Source organism: Dipodomys ordii, unplaced genomic scaffold (assembly GCF_000151885.1).
Source record: "Dipodomys ordii isolate 6190 unplaced genomic scaffold, Dord_2.0 Scaffold234, whole genome shotgun sequence".
Classification (NCBI taxonomy): domain Eukaryota; kingdom Metazoa; phylum Chordata; class Mammalia; order Rodentia; family Heteromyidae; genus Dipodomys; species Dipodomys ordii.
The window spans coordinates 1,693,024-1,718,553 of record NW_012267450.1 but is presented as its reverse complement, the minus strand read 5'-3'; the positions used below and the strand labels follow the sequence as shown (position 1 = coordinate 1,718,553).

At 45.3% G+C, this 25,530-nt stretch overlaps 1 pseudogene; it reads right to left on the bottom strand.

The window, feature by feature from the left end:
• Positions 1–3,243: 3,243 nt before the first annotated feature.
• Positions 3,244–25,530, bottom strand: part of LOC106000681 — a 23,472-nt pseudogene continuing 1,185 nt past the window's right edge.

The following is a 25,530-nucleotide window of genomic DNA, read 5'->3' as shown; positions in this document are numbered from 1 at the left end:
GACTCAACCCAAACAGCACATCCTGGCCCTTGAGCACTCACTGAGGCCCCTGGAATCTCAGGGGATTGTCCATGATGGAGCAGAGTGGGCCTCTCTGCTCTGTGTAGCCCTGAGGTATCCCAGGGCAGGCAAATGGGACTGGGTGTTCATGGTGCCAGAAGCTTCTCCCACCCTGCTGAGGCACAGAACAAGCCAAACTGGCTCCCTGCATGCACACATTTCTACCTGGACTCAAGCCCTCCTCAGGAATCTCAAGCCAAGTGGCTGCCATTTCCCTTGGTCCAGGCCTCCCCAAAGGCAGCTCTCCAATGCACCCACCCTCAACACATGCCCTCCTTCCTCCCCCAGGCACACTCACCGCTGCAGGTGCTCCTGTGCGCCTGCCTTCTCCTCCTCATAAGCATCAAACCGGCAATATCTAGGAGACACCATAAGAAGGTCACACACACTGTCTATATGTGACACCTACAGTCCCAATGGTCTCTCTGAGCAGAGAATGGAGCTCAGGATGACAAGGATTTCCCTGTTCTTTCACTGAGTGGTGCCAAGCGTCTGGAAATGCATCCCCACACAAGATGAAGAGCCCACTAGCTTCCTCCCCCACACACACCTCAATGGCCATGGGATCTCTCAGTGTTTCCCTTGGGCTTCTTTTTGAGGTTCAGGTAGGTCAAGATGCCCAGATGGAACATCAATCACCACTGTCAATTTGGAAAATGCTTTTCTTGAGGTCTTATTCATAGGAGCCCTTGATGTAGAGAAGGGGGCCTTCATGAGAAGGGGCTTCTCCCAGCTCCGCCCACAGCCCTGCGCTCCCTGGTGTGTAAGGTCATGATGTGGACAGGCCTGTTCAGGGCCCATCCCACCGCTCCAGCCTCAGGCAGTGAGGATGTTGCTCCTAGCATGCCAGTAGTCAGGATCCAAGCAGATCCTCACTGGTGCAGCACATGCCAAGGCCTAGCCAGTGGGCCCATCCCTAGGATCAGAGGTGGCACTTACCTATTGAACAACAGGTTCAATACGTGATGGGCGGTCGTGAAAGTGCGGTATGTTTCCAGAAATACTGGGATAAACAAGGAATCTCCGAAGAGCAGGGAAGGCACTAAGTGGTCTACTAGCTTCTCCACTTTGCCTCCCTGCAGGTATCCAGCCATGCAGGGATCAGGAAGGGTTGGGGCTAAAACCCACCCAAACTGGGTGAAGAAATGATACACAAATCAAACATGAAACAGCAGCACATTGGGAAAAGGCTCAGGGCTATACAATGAAAATAACCTGGGGACACACACACACAAACACAATCATGTATTTACACCCCACTCGAATGTCAACACATATGGGGTCTGAGGCTGCCAGAAGGTAGTGGGTGAGGGGAGTCTCCCTCCCCCCTCCACACCCTCCCTCCTCCTTGACTCACCTGTGTGATGCATGGTGGTGTTCTGCTCTGGCGACTGGGACAAGGGATGACCCAGCGCCTTTGTACTATATCAAACTCGTTTTGTGTGGTTGTTCTGCGGAATAGCCGGCAACAGCAGGAGAACATCCTGCTGCCCCTAAGCTTTGCATACAACTCAGCTGGCTCAGCCGCACAGCATTATTGGTGCTGGTAACCAGCACTAACTCCTGCCTGGCCCTTTGTGATGACATCTCTGGAGAGGACATCATCAATGGCGGGAAGTCCCCTCTTCTGAACTCAGCCTCAGACCAGACCTCTGCAAATGTCCCCTGGGTGCTGGCTGGGCCAAATGGCAAGTCAGGAGCCAAACTAGATACACTCCACAAACACAACCAACTGTCCTCTGTCCAGTTAATGTTGTGGTTATGAGGAAACACTTACTGGGTTCACACCCGACCCCTCGTTCCAGTTTAAATGTCACCCCGTGTACAAGTGCCTGTGCTTGCCTGCCTCCCCCAGTCACCCACTCTTTCCTAGTGCTTCTACCCAGCACCTGCTTGAGTATGTCATACACTGCATAGGACCCTGTATCCATGCAATGCTTGGGAATCCTGAGAGCTGGTTTTAGTCATTTTCACTGCACTCTTGTAGAGATCAATTCCCTGCACATTGTGTCTAGACAGAGAATAAACTGCAAACCACTTGTCTTGGTCTCCCATTTCTGCATGGGGAACTTCTGGGAGGAGGATACGAAGTTCAAGGCTACTCTGACCTAGGCAAGAGATACTGTCTCAAATCCATGCAAGCCAACTATGAACAAAACATAAAGGAAAAACAAGACCTGAGCTCTATATGGGGATGAGAATTTCACAAGTGCACACATAGATGAGGTCTTCTCTATTTGGAAGCCTGCCCATGACAGAGTCCCTTGTGAAACACACACATGGGGACACACATTCATCCACACAGACAGTGGCACACATCTGTATTCCTGCATATGGCTCCTCACATGCACGCATTGAAGTGAGATGCTGAATTCAGCTCTGCCTGCCACAAGGTCTGTGTGCTAAAGAGAGGGTGGGTGAGAGGTGGGGCGTTTGCTCAGTGTCCTGTATCCTCAGCTCTCCACTCTTCTGGAGAATCAGAAAGGTTAGCAGCCTGGGATCAAAAGAATTTGAGGCTAATCTCTGGGCTCACTTGGTGGATTCATGGAGTGACCAGTGAGGGCATGGACAGCCAGTGATTCCTGCACCATGTTCACTGACGTAGAGGTGGAAAGGGCACCAAGGGATCGGGCTACTGGAATGGAATGAACACAACTCAGCTCCTAGGGCTGAGAATTTTCTGCTGCCACTGCGCATGGGGAGAGGAGTTACAGTGAGAGCAGCCTGGACGTGGAGTTTGTTGATGTGGAGAAATGTGGAGATGGGAGGCCTTCACTTTTCAAGGAACAGGGAAGTGGACAGGCGCCTCCACCACGGGGATCCTGGCAGGGGAGGGAGAACCTTGGCATCCTTTGCCTTTAGATTCCTAGGTGTGCCCTTCCCTGTCTGTTCCTTCCCTAGGTCCACCAGCTCCCTTGCTCAAGAAGTCACAGTCAGGGCTGGGAAGGTGCCTCAGTGGGAGAGTGCTTGCCTTGCATGTGTGAGGCCCTGGGTTCCATTCCTCTGCACCATCTAATCACAGAAAGCCAGAAATAGCATTGTGGCTCAAATGGTAGAGCACTCGCCTTTAGCTGAAGAACTGAGGGGCAGCGCCCTGGCCCTGAGTTCAGGCCGCAAGACTGATTTAAAAAACAAAAAAAAAGATGTCACAGTCAGTGCCCAAGACTCTGATGATGGCAACTTATACTCACTGGCATTGTTCGTGCATGTAGGGCCAAGAAGGTCTATGCATTCAGCTCGACTTGGAGCCATGGCGGGGGCTTTTTCATGGGAATCAGAGGCCAGGGTATCCTTCTCTAAAGCCACCCAACAGAAGTCCTTGAGGCAACGCTCCGACGTGGTTTCTGCCACCAAAACCAGGACCATATTACTGGTCCTGCCGACCATGGCGCTGATCCTGCCATCTATCCTGATGACACAGTCCCTGACTCCTCCTGCCTGCTCTGAGGAAGTGACCACTGTGTGAGGGCTGCAGGCAGAATCCAGGCCTATGACATTGATTTGATGCACCTGTTCTCATTATTTTATATCAGTATAGACTTTATCTTTTTAATTTCCAAAAGCTGATATACCAATGACAACTGTCCACCTCCCTGGATGGTGGGGAAAAACCAATGGAACCAGAGGTATGACAAAAGCCATGGTACTTCTTTGTACCCACCTCCAGGGTCCCATTCCCACATCTCACTCTCACGGTTGGTAGCAGCATACTCATCCTCTTTCTCCAACATGTTTAATGGTAAGAATGGAGGCAAACAGCTGAGAACATCCAACTGTGATCCGGTGCTGATGGTACTCACCGCTTCTTCTCCTACTTCTCCAAGCAGCAGCACCTCTGCACCACCTCTGCCAGCACCAGGCAGTGCGGGATGAGCTTCCTTTCTGCAGCCAGTTCCTTCTAAAGACCTGGCCCCAGAGCTTCTGCACAGATTTGACTCTTTCTGGAAACTGTTCTTGCTGACACCTCCATTTGGTACATTCTCCAGGGATCCAGATTTCAAATGGAACCTTCAACGTCTGTTTGTTTGAAGACAGGCCCTTTCTCCTCAAGCCAGGTTAGCAGATTGTAAAAAGACGGGAGAAGCCTCACTTTAGACAGCGCATGGTGGGGAGCAGGTGGGGAGGCTTGCCCACCTTCTTCAGACATGGCCTCACTGTGCACTCAGCCTCCTTGCAGCTGTGGCTCAATGTGGCGGCTCAGTGACAGCCAGATGTCCATCACGCCACAGGCCATCGGAATTCTTAGTGCTCTTCTCATCACATTCTCATGACTCTCTCAACCTAAACATGCCAGAAAATACCAACAATTGGGCCCAAAACAGACAGGGTCTTCTGTTTCCCTTCTGTTTCCCACTGAAGCTCCCATCAGAGCTCCTGAAAACCTACAAAGTAGGAAAAATATCACTTCTCCAAATTGTGACCCCTTTCTCTGGGTTGTTTCTTTCTGGATAGCAGGGAAGAGTTCTGGTGTCTGCCTGTGCAATAGTGAGAACATTTTCCTGGGTAAATTCTGTCCTAAAGGAAGGGTCTTGTCCATTCATGATCTGGGTGTTTATGGCAACTGAAGCCACCCAGTCCATTGGAGCCAGGCCTGGGCTCACTGAGGGGGTTCATCTTTGACATCACTCATGAATACTTACAAATGCAACTACTCACCAACCAGGGCACTGGCAATTCGTTCTTCTCTTTGTAGGAAGCTGTCTAGCCATAGCCACACATGTGTCAGCAGGTCAGCACCTGTCTGTAGGCATAGCTGAGAGGTGATTTTCGAGCAAGTCCTGAAGAACCAGGCAGGGCACAGGCCTGCGATCCTCCATCCACAACATCCCGAGGACCTGGATACAGATGTTCTGTCACTACTTGTAAACTGGATATCTGCATGAGTTTGTCTTGAACAAACTGAATGCATCCTGTTACAAAATTTAAACACAGCCAATAAATTAGTAAGGACTATGGTATGTGAGGACTGTGAGAAGATGCAGACAGTACCATGTGTGGTCTATACTTGTTTCTGTGTGCTTTCCGCATGGCTGGGGAGAATGCACACAGTGTGAGGACCGCAGAAAGGCAACTGGAGTGAGGACTGAAAATCCCTGTATCAGTTACTAGTTGAATAGGAAATGTTGCCTTGGTCCTTTGCTTGTGGACCTAGTGGGGGCAGTGCTGGAAACTTAGCAGTTGGGCCTAGTGTAATAGGTCACTGGGGTCATGTCTGTCCCTGTACTGGGCAGCCTGCTTTGGCTGCATGAGAGAAGCAGCCTCTGCCATTGCTCACTGCTGATGAGATGATGTCTGACTTACCACAAGCCTCTCACAACCAAGCCTGGACTGAAGAGGCCGGAAGCAAGCCAAAACACACCTTTCCTCCTTGAAACAGTTTCTCTCGGTCACTTGTTGTAGATAAGGAAAGTCTAACAGCATCCTTGCGAAGTTTCTTGACTTCTGTGCCTCAGTTGCCCCTTCAGGGAGTCACTATACAGATTGAGTCAGAAAACATTTGTAAAAGGCCAGACCATTCTGGAGCAGGGTAATATAAAAGGATTCCACTTCTGAGCATTTACCCAAACAAGGCCATACTAAAGCTACCAGCACAACTATGTTTATCACAGCATTATTTACCATAGCTGAGATATGGAACCAACCCAGACGTCCCTCAGTAGATGAATGGATCAAGAAAATGTGATGTGATATGTGTGTGTGTGTCTGTGTGTGTATATATATAATGGAATTCTATGGTTCCATCAGAAAGAATGAAACCGCCCCATTATTTAGGAAATGGCAAGACTTAGAAAAATTATATTAACTGAAATAAGCCAGACCCAAAGAAATACAGCTCCCATGGTTTCCCTCATTTGCAGTACTTAGTATATATCTAGGATAATTTTGTCAGATGAGCAGTTCTATAGCTTTATACATATGACCATAGAAGATGATGCTAGGTGAAATGAAGCCCAAGATATGGACCCAAGAGGTCTTTCTTTGTTGTAGTTTTAATGTACTATGTGAATTTTTGGTTTCCTTTGTATGTTCTTCCCTCTATGGTATAAACCCTGTTGTCATTGTACTTGATTTTGGTACCTGCTTATTGTATTTACATTTGTCTAATTTGGGGAGGGAAAGGGGAATAACAGAACTCTGAACCAAGGACACAGGATGACCCATTGCAACAATGATACCCAAAAGACAGTGTATTGGAAATGAACTTTACAACTGTGCTGTGGGAGAGGAGTGAGGGAAATGTGGGAGGGAAGGGACAGTAGGAGAACAACAAGGGAGCGGGTAACAATGCTTGACAAGAAATGTACTCATTCCTTACTCATGTAACTGTAAGCCCTCTGTACAGCAGCTTTACAATAAAATAAAATTGAAAAAATTTGGAAAAGGCCAGGCTGTGCTACTCACAAGACATTGCTCCTACTGCATTTGTACAGCAGTGATTGGAGGGACAAACTCTTCTTTTTTAGACAATTTGTGTGGTGGTGGTGGTGGTGGTGGTGGTGGTGGTGTGTGTGTGTGTGTGTGTGTGTGTGTGTGTGTGTGTGTGTGTGTGTGTGTGTCATGGGGCTTGAACTTGGAGTGGGCACTATCCCTCAGCAATTTAGCTCAAGGTGAGCACTCTACCACTTGAACCACAATGCCACTTCAGTTTTTCTGAGTCTCACAGAGTGTCCTGCCAGGGTTGCCTTTGAACCACGATCCTCAGATCTCTGCCTCCTGGGTAGCTAGTATTATAGGCGTGAGCCACCGATGCTCAGCTTTTTCTAGGAATTTTATGGGCAACCTTCATAATCACCCTGTGTCCTCATTCACTCAACTCTACTGTCCAAAGGTAAGCTAAGGAATTTTGTCCTAAGCAGCAGTCATCAGTAGCTCTTAATGTGTGATGATACGCTCCAGCAACATGCCATGTTTGAGCTGAGGTGTCTCATTCTAGCTTACAAAATGGGATAAACTGGAGGGAGAGAGAAAACAACTGGAAACATGCCAAAGCATTCCTCCAAGGCACCATCAGAAGCCAGGAGTGCAGTCACAGGTTAAGACAGCTCAAAGACATTAGATATAAATAAACTTTAGGTAATATAAACAGTCTGATCTATCTCAGAATGTTTATCATGTCTTCAGATATGAGGCATTGCAGAATGGCAAGATGTTTCTCACACCTCCATTTCCTCATCAGTAAAGCTACATAAAGGGGGCTGGGCGCAGGGGTGCAGGCCTAGAGTCCTAGCTATTGGGGAGTTGAGGCATGAGGATCACTTGAGCCAAATAGATCAGCATCCTCTTGAGAAAACCAGTGAGAAGCCCATCCCTAAAATGAGTATACAGTCACAGTATCCGCTCCCGAGCCTGTGCTGTGGTCCTGTCTGGTCAGTGTAGGAACCTTCTCAATAAAGTTGCTTCTTTGAAAAAATAAATAAAATAAAATAAAATGAGTAGGGGCTAGCTGGGAAGGTGGCTCAGTGGTAGAGCGCTTGCCTTGCATGCCTGAGGCCCTGGGTTCGATTCCCCAGCACCACATAAGCAAAAAGAAAAAAGCCAGAAGTGGCCCTGTGGCTCAAGTGGTAGAGCGCTAGCCTTGAGCTGAAGAGCTGAGGGACAGCACCCAGGCCCAGAGTTCAGGCCCCACGACCGGACCCAAAAAAAAAAAAAGAAAAAAGAAAAAAAAGAAAATGATTGTACAATAAATAGATACACACTAAAGATTCTATGATTTGACTTGGGAAACATGCTTCAATTCTGTAAGCAACAATTCACTTACTGGATAATGGAGGCAACACAAGCAGGACTGATTTCTAGCTCTGCTGCAGTGGGACAACTGGTTGTGTCCCTTGGGTTTTCCCTTGTGAACAATGGACAAAGCCCAAAGTCTCCTTCTGTGCAGGTTTCTCACCACTTACCATCTGTCTTTGGTCTCCAGATGCACAGTCATTTGCATATACTGCTCCTCTTCTTGCTCTTCCAAAGTGGCAGACACCAGAGAAAGCTCACCCAAGAAGGATACCAGCCAGGTCAGATGAAAGATGCCACCAAAGCTAGAAAGCCATACTGCTCTTCTTCCAGTGGGCCAGCTGTGGGGAATCACAAACTCTGTGAGGACTAGGAAGAAGAGAATGCCTGACAAAGAGCTCCCAGGTGCATGGGAGAGCGCATGGACAGAGGGACCTTGCCTTACCAGGCGGCCAAATGTAGCCTCAAATAAGCAAGTCTCTTGTAGGTTTGAACTTCAATTTTGCTAGTAAAATGAGACATGCTACTGGCAATAGCACACAATTCAGCTAAACAGTATGATGAAAAGATCTAGGCTTTAAATATAGGAAGTTTACATGTACTTAGGTAGACACACACACATAAACACATACATTTCACACCTGCACATGCATATACATACACACCTCTTCAATAAATGATTTAAAGTCACCCGGCAGCCAGGCACAGTGGAGCAAACCCGTAATACAAGCTACTTGGGATATGGAGTATGGAGGAGTATGCTTCAAGAACAGCAGTCTGGGAAAAAGTCAGTGAGGTTCTATATAAAAAAATAAGGACTTGAGGTCGCAGTACTTGCAGTCAGGAGTAGGAAGGTCACTGACTGAATCTGGCACCAGGTAAATGTTCAGGACCCTTTGAAAAACTAAATTAAAATGTGTTGAGGCATAGCTCATGTGTAGCAGGTAGAAAGTCCTGAGTTATTTTCCTCTGCCACCAAAATTGTTAAAGTCTTCTGCAAGAGGAGAACAATGATGGTCTGCTAGCTCCTAAAACCCAGATTCTTATCAATGGCACACATGAAAATGGAAACAGAGAAACAGCAACACCTTTCAGCTAGTTCAAGAGCATCAAGTTGATGGAGTGCTAAATGTTTCCTTATATCTTCACAAAAGCACACTCTGAAGCGTTTATGAATTAGAATTTCTGCTTGATCATGAAACTGACAGCCCACTCTTGTCCTTAGCCCAAATCTTAAACAGAACTAAACTTGACACTTCATATATGTTGCATTAAATTTGTCAATCAAGTCTTATGATTCTGACATTAACACTTAAATCAATGAGCATGTTCTTGAGAAATACAAAAAGAAGTCGTAGCTGAGTGCTGGTCGCTCATGTCTAGAATCATAGCTACTTGGGAGACTGAGATCTGAGAACCACAGTGTGAAGTTCTTTGGGTCAGGAAAGTCTGTGACACTCCTATCTTCAGAAACCACCATAAAGCCAGAAGTGGAACTGTGGTACATGTTGGAGTGCTAGCCCTGTGAGGAAAAGCTAAGGGAGAGCACACAGACCCTGAGTTCAAGCCCCAGCCTAGATACACAGAAAAATTCTAAGTAAACACACAAAAAAATTCATGGAGGCACTAGGACCTAAATGAAGCATCAACCTTAGAAGCAAAATCAGCTCCCTCCAGGCTGCTCACCATCTCCTATAGTTCATCTCCTCTGAACACCTTACACAACAGCTCCTACCACCTCCTGCCACAAACTGAATCTAACCTGGTTCTGTCACATGACTGGTGTGTGAGCTCAATGCCTGTGAACTTCTATTGCTTTACCTGTTCTGAGGGGAAGAATTACCAACTTTACATGGCTATTATGTGAGTTTCTAACACATATTGTTATCCTTCTTGTCATAAGTCTCCTACATGATTTTCAAGCATCAGGACAATGAGGCTCCATTGTTTTGAAATTCATGAGGAGATAAAGCATCTTATCACCCATTGAGGTTAAGGATCCTAAAGATCTTTCTCTAATAAAAGACACTCAAGTGGTCCTGATAACCACAAGAACATCCATCCAAACACAAGAGCAGGAATTTTCTAACAGGGTCCTCTTCTAGTGTTCATGCTCAAAGAATGATTACCAAACAATAAATGATCCAATGTACAATACATGAAATACTATGCACCCAGCCAATGTTCCTGTAACTTCCGGGAAAAGGAAAGGAACTGCAGACTAAAACTGACCTGTGAAGACAAGGGACCCTTTGAGCTGTTCTTTCCCCATGACTTCTTTTTTCAGGAATGCAAATTCCTCCATCAAGAGTTCTCTGTGGTCTTCCTGCAGGACTTTTCCTATCATGACAAAAATGGGTTACATAAGCCAATTAGCAGTACTGGGTACAGCTGCACATCTTGAGAGGCTGTGTCAGCCTCAGGACAGGACAGGACTCATGTCCCTTACAAATATTTCTCTTAGCCAGGTCTCAGTGTCTCACTACTGTAATCCAAGTTACTCTGTAGGCTGAGATCTGAGGCCTGTGCTCCAAAGCCAGCCTGGGCAGGAAAGTCAGTGAGACTCTCCTCTCCAATTAACTGCCAAAAAGACGGAAATGGAGCTGTGGTAGAGCAGTAGATTTGAGGCACAAAAGCTCAAAGACAACATTCAGGGACTGAGTTCAATCCCCAGGACCAGCACAGAAACATATACTATCCTCGTCAGGTATCTAAGCTGACCTAGACCACACCTGAACACACCTCCTTCTACGTGCCAGTGAAGCAGACTCCAGGTCAAAGCTGAAAACAAATAAAACTCTTTTTTTTTTTTTTTTTTGGGTCTGGTCGTGGGGCCTGAACTCTGGGCCTGGGTGCTGTCCCTCAGCTCTTCAGCTCAAGGCTAGCGCTCTACCACTTGAGCCACAGGGCCACTTCCGGCTTTTTGCTTATGTGGTGCTGAGGAATCGAACCCAGGGCCTTGAGCATGCAAAGCAAGAGCTCTACCACTGAGCCACCTTCCCAGCCCACAAATAAAACTCTTAAGAAAGCAGGATGGTAGCCACCTGTCTCCACAGACACCATGAAACTGCAGAGTTGCCTGAGAGCCCACAAGTGGTTAATTTGTGTTCTAGAAAGGATTCAGTGCCTGCCACACACACACACACACACACACACACACACACACACACACACACATCTATGACTTGAAGGAAGGTGTTAGACAGACTATTGGCAGAGAGATAATGTATGACTCTATTAAAACTGAAGGAACAATGATTCACCAAATGATTGTGTCTTCAGGGTCACTGAGGAGAACATTATTTATAACTCAAATCTTCAGTTGTACCAGTAAGATGTTAACAGTTTTTGATGTATGGTGGCATTTTCATATCTAGGTATGATGCTTCCCTGTATGTAAAACAAACAGGCTCACAGGTTGCCTGGACTTACATGAATATCTAGAATAAAACAGAACACACAGATTTGAGGATCATGTTTCAAAAGCCAGCTGGGGCATGAAAAGCTGTGAGACGCTTATCTCCAATTAACCACCAGAAAACCAAAAGTAGAGTGCTATCCTTGAGCTCAGTGACAGCACCCAGGCCTTGAGTTCAAGCCACACAACTGACAAAAAATAATAAAATTAAAATTGTATCCAGTCGAAGAATGGCAATGCCTCTGATTTACTGGCCAGGTTTCTCACAACTCCTTGGTTAAGGCATCTGGGTGGGCTTGGAGGGGATTCCCGGCCAACGTACCAAACGTAAAGCTGAATTTGGAAATCCTTACCCAAAAGACCACCAGAGACCGTCACCAATGTAAAAGCAAAGGAGTCTTTATTGCAAGCTCAAGCTTGGTCCCCCCACGCACATGGCAGCAGCCCATGACGCTGAGAGGCCCTGAGCCCAGGGTTACAGCACTTCTTTTTATACATTTTTTAGGGAAGGCAGGGGCTTTGCATACATCATAACTTCTTGTAACAAATGACTACAAACCGTGGGAAAATCATAAAACAACTCTATAGTATGATTGGCGCACTACAAAGCGGGAAAGGACCAGAAACAAATTGTTGGTTAGATCAAGGGGGCTGACGTACTTTAAACTGTGTTGGCTTGCACCGCAGGGGAGTCTCAAGAGGATAGGTGCTCAACTGCAGGGTGTCTGGTTTACATCATGGTCACCAGACCCTAGGAGGAGCTGTTCTGGAGTTTCAGATATGGTAATTCCAGGCATTGGGGATGAAGTGGGTCAAGGGTTAAGTTGCAGAACTGAGATGGGGGTCTTAAGTGAAATGGAGTTGCTTAGGTTCCTCAATGCAAGAAGGCCCAGACCTGCTTTTTCACAACTTTTATAATACACAGTGAGCAAACTTGGGAATTTCATTTAGGCCTACACATGATTGGTTGACCATACCCTTACACATGATTGTTTAACACTTGATACTGTAGACATAGCAACTGCAGACATAGCACTTTGTTGGTGCAATCTGGCTGATCTTGCTTCCAGTTTGAAATGCAAGGGATCTTTGTTATGCTTATCCGAGGTTCTTTCCACTTATTCCCTTTTCCATGGTGATTGGCTGACTTGTCCTGTGGTTATCAGCAAGCTCTAGCCTTTCCTGAGACTCAAGGACTACCTTAAGATTAGAGTTACTGTCTGGCTCTTCAATACCAAAGTAAAATAATAAATAATTTCTTCCTAAAAAAATTGTATCCGGTCTATTCATAGTGAAGCTGTCTTGGGTGAAGAACACTGACTACCCATTCAACACTGCTAGCTGCAGCAGATCCCAACACGTGTCATGTCCCCCTCCTTTCTTAGCTATCCTGCAACAGGGTAAAATAAAACTGCTCCAAAGCATTATGAAGGCCAGCATGTAGAGGCCCAGCTCCCATCCTTCCCAGATCATACCTGAGATGTACTTAAGGAAGTTGAACATCCAGGAGGATGTGGAGGTTCTGGAGCAGTTTGGCAACCTTAGTATGTGAGCAATCTCCAAGACATGTTCAAGCAAAGATAACCATGACTTCCACTGACACTACTATTTTTCCAATACATGCCAGGCATTCTGCTTCAGGTGAAAAGTGGCAGGGAAGGAAAAATATGGGGGGAAAATATAATGCCTGGTCAATATTTGCACAATGATGTTCATTGTGGCATTGTTCACAATCACCGAGAGATAGAAACAAACGCTTATCACTATGTGAATGCCTAAACAAACTATGATGTATACACAGAATGGGATAGTATTCAACAAGAAGGAAGTCTCAACATTTGCCACAACATGAGTGATTACAGAGGAGGAAAAGCTAGTCCCAAGAGACAAGCAGTGTAATGACAATAAATATGATTGAAGTAGTCAAACTCTTAGAAAGAAAAAGGTGAATGCTGGTGACCAGGGGCTGGGCAGAGTGAATGGTGGGAGTTGTTCAATGGCAAGTTTCAGTCAGGCAGAATGAAAAAAGTTCTACAGGTCTGTTGCAGAACTGTACAAAGATGGCCAATATCACCAAATAACATACTTTAAAATGTTCATCATGATACATTTCATGTTCTTCTTTTTAGATGTCATGGTTTGAATTCAGAGCCTCATGCTCACTCAGCATGCTCAAGTCTTGCTTTTAGTGGTTCTTTTAGAAATGAAGTCTCATAGATACTTTTACCTGGGTTGACTTGGAACTGTAATCATCTGTATTTTGGCTTCCTGAGTAGGCAGGATTATAGGCATGAGCCACTGGCACCCCAGCTATGTTGCTTTAAAATACATGCATGCACACACACACACACACACACACGCACAAACACACACACACTAAAGAATTTTAAGCTGGGCTACTGTGGCTCATACCCGTAATTCTAGCTACTAAGGAGCTGAGATCTGAGGATCCCAGTTCGAAGCCAGCCCAGGAAGGAAAGTCTATGAGACTTTTATCTTCAATCAAATCACAGAAAAAGCCAGAAGTGGTGAGGTAACTGAAGTGGTAGACTGATAGGCTTGAGAAAATGGAGCTCAGGGACAGCACCTAGGCCCAGAGTTCAAGAGTTCAGGACTAGAAAAAAGAAAAAAAAAAGGAAAGAAAAAAGAAAGAAAACAGGGAAAAAAAAAAGAATTTAAAAACCAAATAATTTTCTGACTCAGTGAAGGACATAGTCCTCAGCAGAATTCAGCAGAAAGCACCTCCAGGAAGCTCACACACAGTAGGGTTTTGCAAATAAAACATAAAGTTGCCTAAAACCTACTGGATACTATTGATCATTTCTATTAAAATTTTAATTAGTAAGTATTTTTTAAAGCTATCAGTACTGGAAAGTTACTTTTGTGCTGATTTTGGGGCATTTTTTCATTGACACTTCTTAGTGACTTTCTTTGACAAGCACCTCATCTCAGTTATATATTGCTGCATGAAAACAATCCTAAAAGGCAGCAGTTCAAACAATACCAATAGTTTTAGTCGACTTATGAAAGGGCCAGGATTGGTCTGTGTTCAAGCAGAGTCAACTGAACAAGGGCTTACTGGATGATTCACTTGCAAGACTGTCATTCACATGGCCAGGATTGTTCCCAGGCATTTACCCAGAGCTCAGCCAGGCCTGCAGGCCCCAGGCCTCAGTGACTCCCACATGAGCGTGGGCTTCCTCAAGCATGGACGCTGGATTCTAAAAGAAATACATGTAGATGCTTAGCATTTTGATCATGTAACTTTGCAAGGAATATAGTAATCAATTCCACTATAGTCTGTCAGTCAGTCAAGGCTGTCATAACATATCCCTGGAAGACCAAAGAGAAGACACATAAACCCTACCTCAAGTGAGAGGAGTAAAAAGGGAGCAGTGTGTCTATCTTTGGAAAAATTCAATATGCTACAGAATTCTTGATTTCATCTCCATTTGGAAGATTGGGAACCTGAACCTAGACAGACACAGTTTTCTAGAGACCCTGAGTTTAGGACTGTTGAGAAAAAGATTCATATGATCGGTGAGCATATTTTTTTCCTTGTCTGGTCTGTAAAAATTTGACTTGCTTTTTGATAATTATCAAAGGTACTTCAACAAGCACCTTCACAGTCTGCACGTCTCAGCATGGAGAACATATTCTGTGCATGGCTGCAGCTGTGTAAATACTGAGGAGGCAGTTTGAGTCTTCTTCCACTGTGATCACTACCTGAGGATTCTGGCCCTGGCACCTTATCAGCTGCCTGGCAACACCTCAGTTAAGAGACAGGTGCCAGTGGCTCACACCTATAATTCTAGCTAATAAAGAGACTAAGATCTGAGGATCCCAATTTGAAGCCAATCCACACAGGAAAATCTGAGTCTTATCTCCAGTCAGTCACCATATAGCTAGAAGTGAAGGCATGACTCGAGGGGTAGAACAACAGCCATGAACAAAAAAGCTAAGGGACAGCATCCAGGCTCTGACTTCAAACCTCAATATTGCCACAACATCAAAATCTCAAGACAAAACTAGGTTAATGGAGAAGAGAGAAGTACTGAGTACTTACAAGCAGCACTTTCAAGTCAGGGAAGTGTTAGAAGAGTGCTGTGACTGTGCTGTGCGAGGTGTCAATAATTTCCAGGGCTTTAATTTACTCTTGGGGTGGATTGTTTTGTTTTAATTGTTTTCTAATAAAAGGAAAATTGTGTTGTTGTTGTTTTTATCCATTACTAATTGTTGCAAGGAAGAAATCTGATAGTGTGTGACCACACTGAGAAACAATTCAGCAAACTTAAGATTTCCTTGTATATTAAAATGTAGAGGTTAGGGGCTGGGAAGTTGGCTCAGTGGTAGAGTGCTTGCCTTGCATGCATGACGCCCTGGGTTTGATTGCTCAGCACCACATAAACAGAAAAAGCTGGAAGTGGCGCTGTCGCTCAAGAGGTAGAGCACTAGCCTTGAACTGAAGAGCTGAGGGACAGTGCCCAGGCCCAGAGTTCAGGCCCCACAACCGACCAAAACAATAAATATATAAAAAAAGGTAGGGGTCAGTATCATTACTTCATATCATTAATAATTGCACACTGTTGACTAGATGCAGGAAAGACCGTCTGTCATCCACATATGAGTATGGTAAAATATTCATATCATGTATTTTGCTCATCATTTATGGAATTTAGACCGAAGTCTCTCAAACTATGTGGCTTGTCCTTATAGGCATCTTCCCTTGCACAAAATGTTTCAGTCATTGCTCTAAAACTGAATGCAGGAAAACAATCACATTTCCATTTACTTCTCACTGGAAAACTAGGCTGTTTTCATTTCCTCCCGCACAGCTAAAGCAGAGTGAACCTCTTCAAACAAAAATCCTTGTGCAGAGTGCAAGATTAAAGCCTTGAAACTTTTACCAAGTTCCAGGCACTACATTATGTCCTGGAACTTTCTGCACCTTTCTCCCAGTCATCTTAACAGCAGCCCTGAGGCATGTGCTCTGGTTTCACCCATTAAATAGGAGGAAGGAGAGCATTCAGGTCAGGGAGGGTAAAGCACATGGACCGGCACACTGGCTGGGTCCCCATCAGGCTAGGGTCTGTCATCTAGACAGATCACAGGGGAAACCACATAGGCCAAGTTCACAGTCACAAGATGGACAAACTGCCTCCTAGAAAGGCAGGAGCAATTTTACCCTGCAGAGCTATCCTGGCGTGGCCAACAGCAGGACAGCAGTTTTATTAGGCTTTGAGCCAGGGACAAACACATTTTATATATGATCATCTAGGCACAGGGGTGCATTTGCCATCCAGCTTATAAAACCCTTCCCATGATTGAGCCCTTGCTATTCTCCTTGCAAGTAAAGGGTTTTTTTTTCCTTTTGTCACTAGTTTGGTGTTATTTTATTAATGCAAGCCCTACAACCCTACATCCATTGTCTAGCAAGACCACTGGGGGCTGTGGCAAACATAATGCTAAGTGCACTATGCCAAAGGTACTTTCCATAGCCACACATTTCCCAGGCACCTTGGCACTTGCCACTACTTCAAGGAACACAAGTAGAATGTAGGCCCAGGTTGGCAATGCCCCTGAACAGCCCCACTTGCACTACATCAATATTTTGGGGTCATTTATATTGGATAAAACTCATAAGAGGACACTGATTGGATCAAACCAGTAATGGATTCACTCATGTTAATCAATAAGCTATTAAATCCAAGAAGGAACTCTTGGTCTGTCCTGGTAGCCCTGACTTCAGTAAATGGCAGAAGGACAGACAGTTCATTAGAATAAGGTAAAACATAACTAATTAGAAAATTGCTGTCACCAACTAGAACCTGTCAATATCTAATTTTGACTTCTGTCTAATCTGGCAGGCCCCAAGTTCTCCTAACTTGTTTGTATCTCTGAGCTAACAATCCTGTTTTCTTTTGTTTTGTTTTTAATTGCTCTGTAGTATACTCTGCTGAATTTGATTAGTCTAAGAGGATATTGTTTTCCTCTTAACATTTTGAAACAGCATTTATCCTTAACTAGGTAACTAAAGACAACAATGTCTTCCAAGAATGAACCACTCAAGTCCCACTAGTCTCTTGGCATGTCTGAGTCCAAATTACCTAGCTAATTTGTCATCTTTTGTTCCTGTTTCCAACCAGGCCATCCAGTCTGCCCACTTGGCTGTGACAGTCTTAGAATTTCAGAGCTGGAATCTCCTAATATCAGGGCATAAGCAGGACCCAGAATTCCTAGCCACTGTCTTCCTTAGGCCTAAATATACACTCTGCACCAGGCTTAGCTGTCTACTGAGGAGGCAGAGTGAGAGGCTGAGTTGAACAATTCCTCCAAACAGTTTAAAATCCAGAGTTGTCTGCAAAGGAGCACAGATGTTCTGATCTCTGACAACAGCCAGAATTTGTTGCCAACAAATCAGCCCATTGGAAGAAAAAAACAAACACAAAATACCAGATCTATGTTACTCTGTTTCTGCCTGACCTAGCATCAATTTTGTGATCTCCTAGGACACACACACTTGGCGATTACCAGCTAGAAAGGCTCAATGTCACTAGCACCCTTCAGAAACCTCTGTACTCCAGCCAACAACCTTATCAAAATATCACGGTTCATTTGGGTCACCCGCCAGATACGATAAATCTTTCCCTGTGAGGATTCTCTCCACATATCAAAGCAGAGAACACTTGAGCCTGGAGAGTCTCCATCAGAATCAAGACTTCTGAACTCTAGGCTGATTGGAAGCTGACCTCAATTCACCACCTGGATTCTTCGGGATTTGAATCTGAAGCCAATGAATGAAGCGGCACCAACAGTAGGAGGAGAAAGTTTAAGTCTGTCTCAAAACCGAGCACTGTGATGGATCTTCTGAGTATTCTTCCAACAGGCAGTGATGAAAATGGCCAGGTATCACAACTTCTGCAGGAGAGAGCTAGCCAGGGGATTAAGTCACTTTCATTGGCCAAAACTGACCTAGTGCTTGGAGTTTGCAAATATACTATGGGGTTTAACTACAAGGAGCAGGACCAGAAGTGATGGGTGGGTGGGTCAGTCCTGAGTGAGACCAGGAAGCCATTGTACCCTCCCCAAATACAGACAAGGAGTGCCTCTGTCCCCATCCAAGTGGTAACCTTTAAAATATGCAGTTTGCAACCCGAGTGCATTGTACAACTAAGATATGTGTGGCCTTGTCAGACTGGTAAGCTCTGATGCTTAGGACATCTGACCAATGAGATGACAGCCAGGCACAGCCAGAGTAGAGCAGCCCACCTTCATGCCAGAATCAGATTCATCTTCAGCCCCAACCACCATCACCATGCGAGCAAAACAGGATTTATTGATTATTGATGACACTGGTAATGTCCAGAGAAATAAATGCAATGAAGAAACATGGCTGTCTTATTCATCAACGTCTTATTCAGCCCTGAAAGAACCTTATTTCTAAATCTCCACAGGGAATTTATTCAACAGGCTGGATATTATTGGCTTAATTCATCAGGTTGGTTTTTAATTTTACATGTTCTTTACTTTGGCCTGGGGGGTCTAACACAAGTCAGAACACATGTGTGGCATCAATGGGGAAGCTCATGTGGATATCCTGCTTCTTCTGGAGGTTTTGGCTCTTGGCAAGAACAGATAACACTTTTAGGGAATCTGGTTTTGTTAGGAAGCAGTTGCTTTTCACTGGCTTGCCACATTCCTGTGGCTGTTCTAACAGGTGAACAGGCACAGAAGCAAAAGAGGCAAGCGACAGTCACCTTCCTACTAAGGAGAGGGTCTTAGAATATGTTCACTAATTGTCAAGTAGTGTGTTCTGTACTGCAAGATGTCCCATTGAAAGAACTCACCAAATCCAAGGATGCTTTGAGTTCCTTTGTGGGCTTGCTATGAACATTTGGAAATTTGTACACTTTTCTACTTATAATTCATAGGAAAGGGAGCCTACAGGTATGTGTTGAATGTTCCTATCTTGTGGAGGAAGAACAGGAGATTTTCAAGCACTACCTACTTTAGAGTCTCAATCCTATGACACTGAAAAAGGATCCAGGTCTGACTCTTCCTGATTCCAGGCTCTCTGCCCCACATTGATGTCTTTCTCCATGACAGGACATTTCCTAAGGATATGCAAGAGGAAAACCCTCAAGACTTCCCTTCAGTAACATATGACATGATTTCATCTGCCATTCCCTTAAGACACCAGTGGTTCATGCCAGTAATCCCAACCACTCAGGATGCTGAGATAAGAGGATCACGGTTCAAAGCCAGGCTGAGCCAAAAAGTTCATGAGACTCTTACCTCCACTTAGCCAGCAAAAGAACAGAAGTGGAGCTGTAGCTCAAATGGTAGAGCACCAGTCTTGAGTGAAAAAAACTAGGCAAGAGCAGGAGACCCGGTGTTCAAACCGGTAATGGCACGCACACACACACATAAACACACACACACACACACACACACACACACACACACACACAAAAGACATTCCTCTTACAAGCTATGGCAAACTGCACATTTGACTAATCTATGTCATACCTTACCTGTAAAGGCTCACCTTCCCCTCTCAAACTAAAGAAACTCACAGCTATCAATTCATTTCTCAAGCCTCTCTTCTTAATCTTCCTGTGTATTTCATTGTAGCTCTTTCCTCAGATATAAAGGTCTGCCATTGCTACAGTCCATAAACCCATGTAGAAGGAGATCATTCTTTCCTGGAAGTGCCCTCCTTGGGATTTACCCCAAGAATACTGCAAATGAAGCTGAAAGATGGGGATCAGATTGCCTTCCCTTCCTCTTCCTAAAGGTATGAGAGCCTGTTCCTGAGAGTGGCTGCATTCATAATCAGTGAAACTCCCTCTCTTATGTTTCTCATGCCTGTCCCCTGGCCTCCTCAGAAGCATTGGGAGATGACAGTCTGAGAGCTCTGCAAGGTGGTGATCTAGGATCCTTGGGGGACACCCCTGGAGCAGGGAGTTCCCAGGGACAATGTAGACTAAGGCCCCTTGAGGAGAGACAGAGCATACTGTCAAAGGTCAGCCCTGGGGACCGTGCTGGACCAGCAGCTTCCATGTACCAGCTCCTCTGGGGATAAAAAAGATTGAGGGTGGGCTATCATTGCTTTGTTGGCTTTTTCTACCTTTCCAGCTAGCATTGAGCATCTGGGAAGCTCAAAACCACTTGTACAAGGGGCTCAAAGCCTCTTGCATCATTTTATTTTTTTGCCAGTCCTGGGGCTTGAACTCAGAGCCTGGGCACTGTCTCTATACTTCTTTTGCTCAAGGCTAGTACTCTATCACTTGAGCCACAGTGCCATTCCCAGTATTTTCTGTTTATGTGGTAGAGGAATTGAACCCAAGGCTTAATACATACTAGGCAAGCACTCTACCACTAAGCCACATTCCCAGCCCTCTTCCATGGTTTTAGTACTAACCATTTTTCTTATGCCTGCATCCTCCCCTGCCAAGTTGCTATTCATGCATCTTTTTACTAGTCCTTGGTCATTTATGGACAGAAATACACTAGATAGACTGAAAAACTGCACACATTGCCCAAGCCCCTCTCATTCAGCCCCTGAAACACTAACTGGTCTGTATGAGAACAAATGACAACCCTCCAAGAATAGGTTAATACAAGCAATTGGGGTAAAGCATTGACAATTTGGGTATTTTAGTAATAGGCCAAGAGTCTAGATATCTGCCAGAGAGTTGATGGGATTTATAAACCTGGGCCTACAGCACTGCTTAGCAAAGCTGAGAAATGTACAGAGATCATTTTCAAGCACAAGTCTCATATACAATCTCTCTTCTAATCGGTGTCTGAGGTAAAGGCTATTTCTATGAGACAAAAAGAACCACTTCCATCTGGAGACCTCTCAGGACATTTGGCCTTCAAGTTCCTAAAGCATAATGCATCCTAAAAGTAGTGATTATTGTTGCTCATTGATCTTAATCGTATTCTATTATTCGCTTGCTTTTGGTTACAGAGCAGGAACCATTTTGGAATCTTCAACAGCTTGTTCATTTACCTAAAAAATACTGATTAAAGCCATATTGGTCTTACCCACTGCTAGAAATGAGGAAAATAAAGATGAAAGGTGAAGTTAAGCCCAATCTCTCCAGGATGCCCAGAGAAAGCACACATTTCCCACCTCCCCAGACTTGCTTTCTTTGTCAATTCAGCCTGCTCTAGCAGCTTACTGAAGCCTGCATGGCTGAAACAACAGAGAATTCTTTCTCTCTACTCCTGAGTCTGGAAGTTGGAGATGGAGGTGTAGTGTGCTTGGAAGGTTGAAGACTGACAACAGCCTATATGAAGTTATGAGGGACCAGGACGAGAGCTCTTGTGTCCTCTCCATATCCACTGTGCAGAGTAAACTCATCACAACTTCATTTTCCACCGGTGACCACCAAGAACAGAGGGAACGTCACTTCCTTCCTGCATTCTAACAGAGATGCATCAGTTAGGACTACTGGGTACTGGCGACTCACACCTGTAATCCTAACCACTCAGGAGGCTGAGATCTGAGACTCATGGTTCAAAGTCAGACCAGGCAGGAAAGCCTATGAGACTCTTATCTCAAATTAATAACTAAAAAGGTGGAAGTGAAACTGTAGCTCAAGAGGTAAAGTACTAGTGTTGAACAAAAAACCCAAAGACAGTACTCAACCCCACGACCAGCAGCCAAAAAAATAAAAAGAGGAGGAAAAGGGAAGTGTAAATAAAAATAAACCCATTGTAATAACTATGTGAAATTATTCATGTGTCTTTCTGGGTTTGGGGATTTGTGGCAGTACTGGGACTTGAACTCAGGACCTCACACTCTGCTGCAGAGCTTTTCCACTCAAGGCTGGCATTTTATCACTTGAGTCACAGATCTACTTCTGGCAGTTTCTTGGTTAACAGGATAAGGGTCTCATGAACTTTCCTTACCAGGATTGCTTGGAACTAAGATCCTCAGATCTCAGCCCTCTAAGTAGCTAGGATTACAGACAGGAGCTACAGTGAGTGCCTGTCCCAAAGCCTTTCTAATCTTCTAACAAAAGCACCTCCCTATTGAAGTACAATCCAGAGAACTGCAGGCCATCTTTCCATTCAACTCTGCCTCTGTCGGGATCCACCACTTTCTATGAGTTCACTCTCTGAACTTTTCTTAAATGAAATAGGAGTACTAATAGTTAAAAGGCTGCAGTGAGAATTAAATGAGATAGGCTGACTCCATCACTGAGCACCCTTCTTTCCAGTGAATGCTCCAAATGCAACTGTCACCATCACCAACACTGAGGTTTCAAGCTATGTCCTATCCAGCCTCTGCACCAGCTCAGGCCCCACACAGGCTCTGCTGTGCATCAGTGCTGCCCAGGCCTTTTCTTGACCCAATTATACTTCCTATATCTCTTAAAATCACTGCAACTTAGTCTCATCTGAAGCAAGAACATCAGCTCCATCACAGGTCTGCTGTGCTCACTATGCTTCATCAAATATGGGTTAAAAGAAACAAACAAACCACCATTTAAGTATTCCTTAAAAGCCAGCAGGAACAGCTCACACATTTCTTCCACATTCTGCAAACTGTTCACTCAGCATCCTCATCCAGAATCCTATCCCTAAAAAGTCTGTAGCTTCCTTCTGGAAAAATCACAAGCCAACCTCTGCAAACTCTCCCCTGAGCCTCCTAAGGCTGTGGACAGAGGTTCAGAATTCCAGGGAATGTCTTTGGAAATGATCTTCAAACCACTGACTGTCTAGAGTGTAACCTTGACAGCTCCCCACCCCCAGGCCTACGTGTTAGGTCTGATGGCAGCCTGGAAGGTTCTAGAACCTTAGCAAGAAGGGCTTAGTGGAAGGAAGTCAGGTCACTGGAGGCTTGTCTAAGGGATGGTGGGACCCCACCCCTTCCTGTTCCTCTCTTTTTGCCTCCCGGCCACCATAAAGTAGGCAGCTTTGCTCCATCCTATGCTTCCACCATGAGGACTTGCTTCACCACAAGGCCCAAAGGCAAAGGGCTGAGACACCATGACCCATCTCTCTGAAACCCAAATAAACCTTTCTTCCTTAGAGTTTGATTGTCCTGGGTGTTTTGTCACAGTGACAAAAGCTGACAAACAGGTATGGAGCTGACCCTATGGCTTTCCTAAGTCAGACTGACACCCAGACTGCTCCTGTCAAGAATGTTAACCTATGTACTTTGGTGGAATCAAATGCTTGTCTCCATGGTCAACTTTTTTGCAGTTCAGTTGAGAGAAGAATAAGAACTCTCTGTAATGAGCTGTATTCACTGAGAGAGGAGAAAAAGTTTTCTTTGGTGGTGCTAGGGTTTGAACTCAGGCCTCCCATTTGCTAAACAAGTGCTCAGGTTATTGAGTCACTTCAACAGTTGCTTGATGCAGTGGGTTTTGTGGGGGAGGGGGTTGGGGGGGTTGCTGTTTTTTGGTTTCTATTTTTGTCAGTTGTGAAGCTTGAACTGTGGGCCTGGATGTTGTCTTTGTGTTTTTCAGCTCAAGGTGAGCAGACTACCACTTGAGCCATTGCTCCATTTCCAGTTTTCTGCTGGTTCATCAGAGATAAGAGTCTCATGGGCTTTCCTGCCTGGGCTGGCTTTGAACCATGATCCTCAGATCTCAGCCTCCTGTGTAAAGAGGATTACAGGCATGAGCCACCAGCACCGGGCTGCAGTGGTTATTTTCAAGGTGAGGTCTCAATTTATGCCCCAATCAATGTAGACTGTGATCCTTCTATTGGTGCTTCCATTCAGGGATGATAGGCATGGACTACCAAGCCCAGTGATTGATTGAATGGGTCTCAAGAACTTTTATGCTCAGGCTGGCCTCAAAGTACTATCCTCCAATCTGCACATCCCGAGTAACTAGGATCACAGGCTGGAGCCGTGACATCTGGCTGAGGAGCGCTTCATAAAGATATAAGTTGGGCTAAGGTTTTTCCCAAGTTCTGGAATTGACAAAAATCATGCAATAGATATGATGGTCCTGGCCAAGAATGAGAGGCCCAGCCTCCCTCCAGGAAAAGCTCAGAGCCCAGTCACATCCATAAGAAACAGCAGCAGCCACCACACCATAGGGTGGCAGCAACCTGCACAGAACAGGAATCACAGCTCACACCCACACAGACCCTCCTTCCTATGTGGCAAATGGAAAACCACTGCTGACATGGGGAAAGTAAGCATAATTAAAATGACCTAGCATGAAATTTGAAAAATCTGCTATGGACTCCAAAGGCTCAGCTCTTTCATGGAAAAAAAAAGCTGTTACTCACACACGTGTGTGAATGCATCTATGCATGAATACATCTGTGTTCGCATGTATTGGGGCATGTGTGTATAAATACATATATATGCATTTGTGAGTGTGTATATGTGTGGGCATTGTAAGCATGTGTGTATGCATGTGTCTGTGCATATGTATGTGTGTGAGAGCATGTACCTGTGAAGTCATGCATATGTATATGAGCATGTGTATGCATGTGTGTGCATGCATTTCAGAATCTGTATGTGCATGTGCACATGTGTGTGCAGCTGTGTGGTCATATATGCATGCATCCATGTTTGTGTGTGCATGTGTGTGCACACATATGCATATGTTTAAGGAAACAGAGCCCACAGTTCCCTTTGGAAGAGAAGAGTTCATATTCCAGATGTGATTAATGCTGTAAGCCTCTTCCTCTAAGGACACATCCCAGGGAAAAGAGAAGCAGGTCAGAGGCACAAAACAGTCCATAAAATATTAAGATTCTAAAGCTAAAATTGCCCCTAATAAGAGAGGAAAAAAAAGTGAGTGATGACTTTTGGCATCTGTCCCCAGATACTAAAATTGTGTAAATGTGAAAGTAAAACTTCAGAGGAGCTGTCCATACTCAGGACAATGAGGGCCGCTCTGCAGCCACTTAGCAGCTCTGGGTAAGGGAACACCCAGTCCACACAGGGAGAGGGCACACCAGTGAACAAGCAGGGACATGCTGCAAAGCCCAGGGCTCTCACCTCCCTCTGCACAACCACCAGGGCCCCTGGCCCACACAGGATGCACCCGTCCTCATACAAGTCCCCAAGTCCACATACAGCCTAAAAGATGAAATCTACGCAAAGGAAAGGCAAATTACCAACACCTCAAACCACATGCTTGCCACACTTTTACATTTTCACCAACTCAAAGACTCCACAGACAAAAGCAGCGCAATTCACCGCGGAGGGCGGAGGTGGACGGTGGCCGACCTTCTCCCTGCGCCCTCGGTGCGTGAGCGCAGTCTGGGCGCGGGCTGTGGCCGTTCCCTCTGTGTGAGGTGGGGACGTGGGGAAGTCGGGCCCCGCCCTCGGCGCGGTG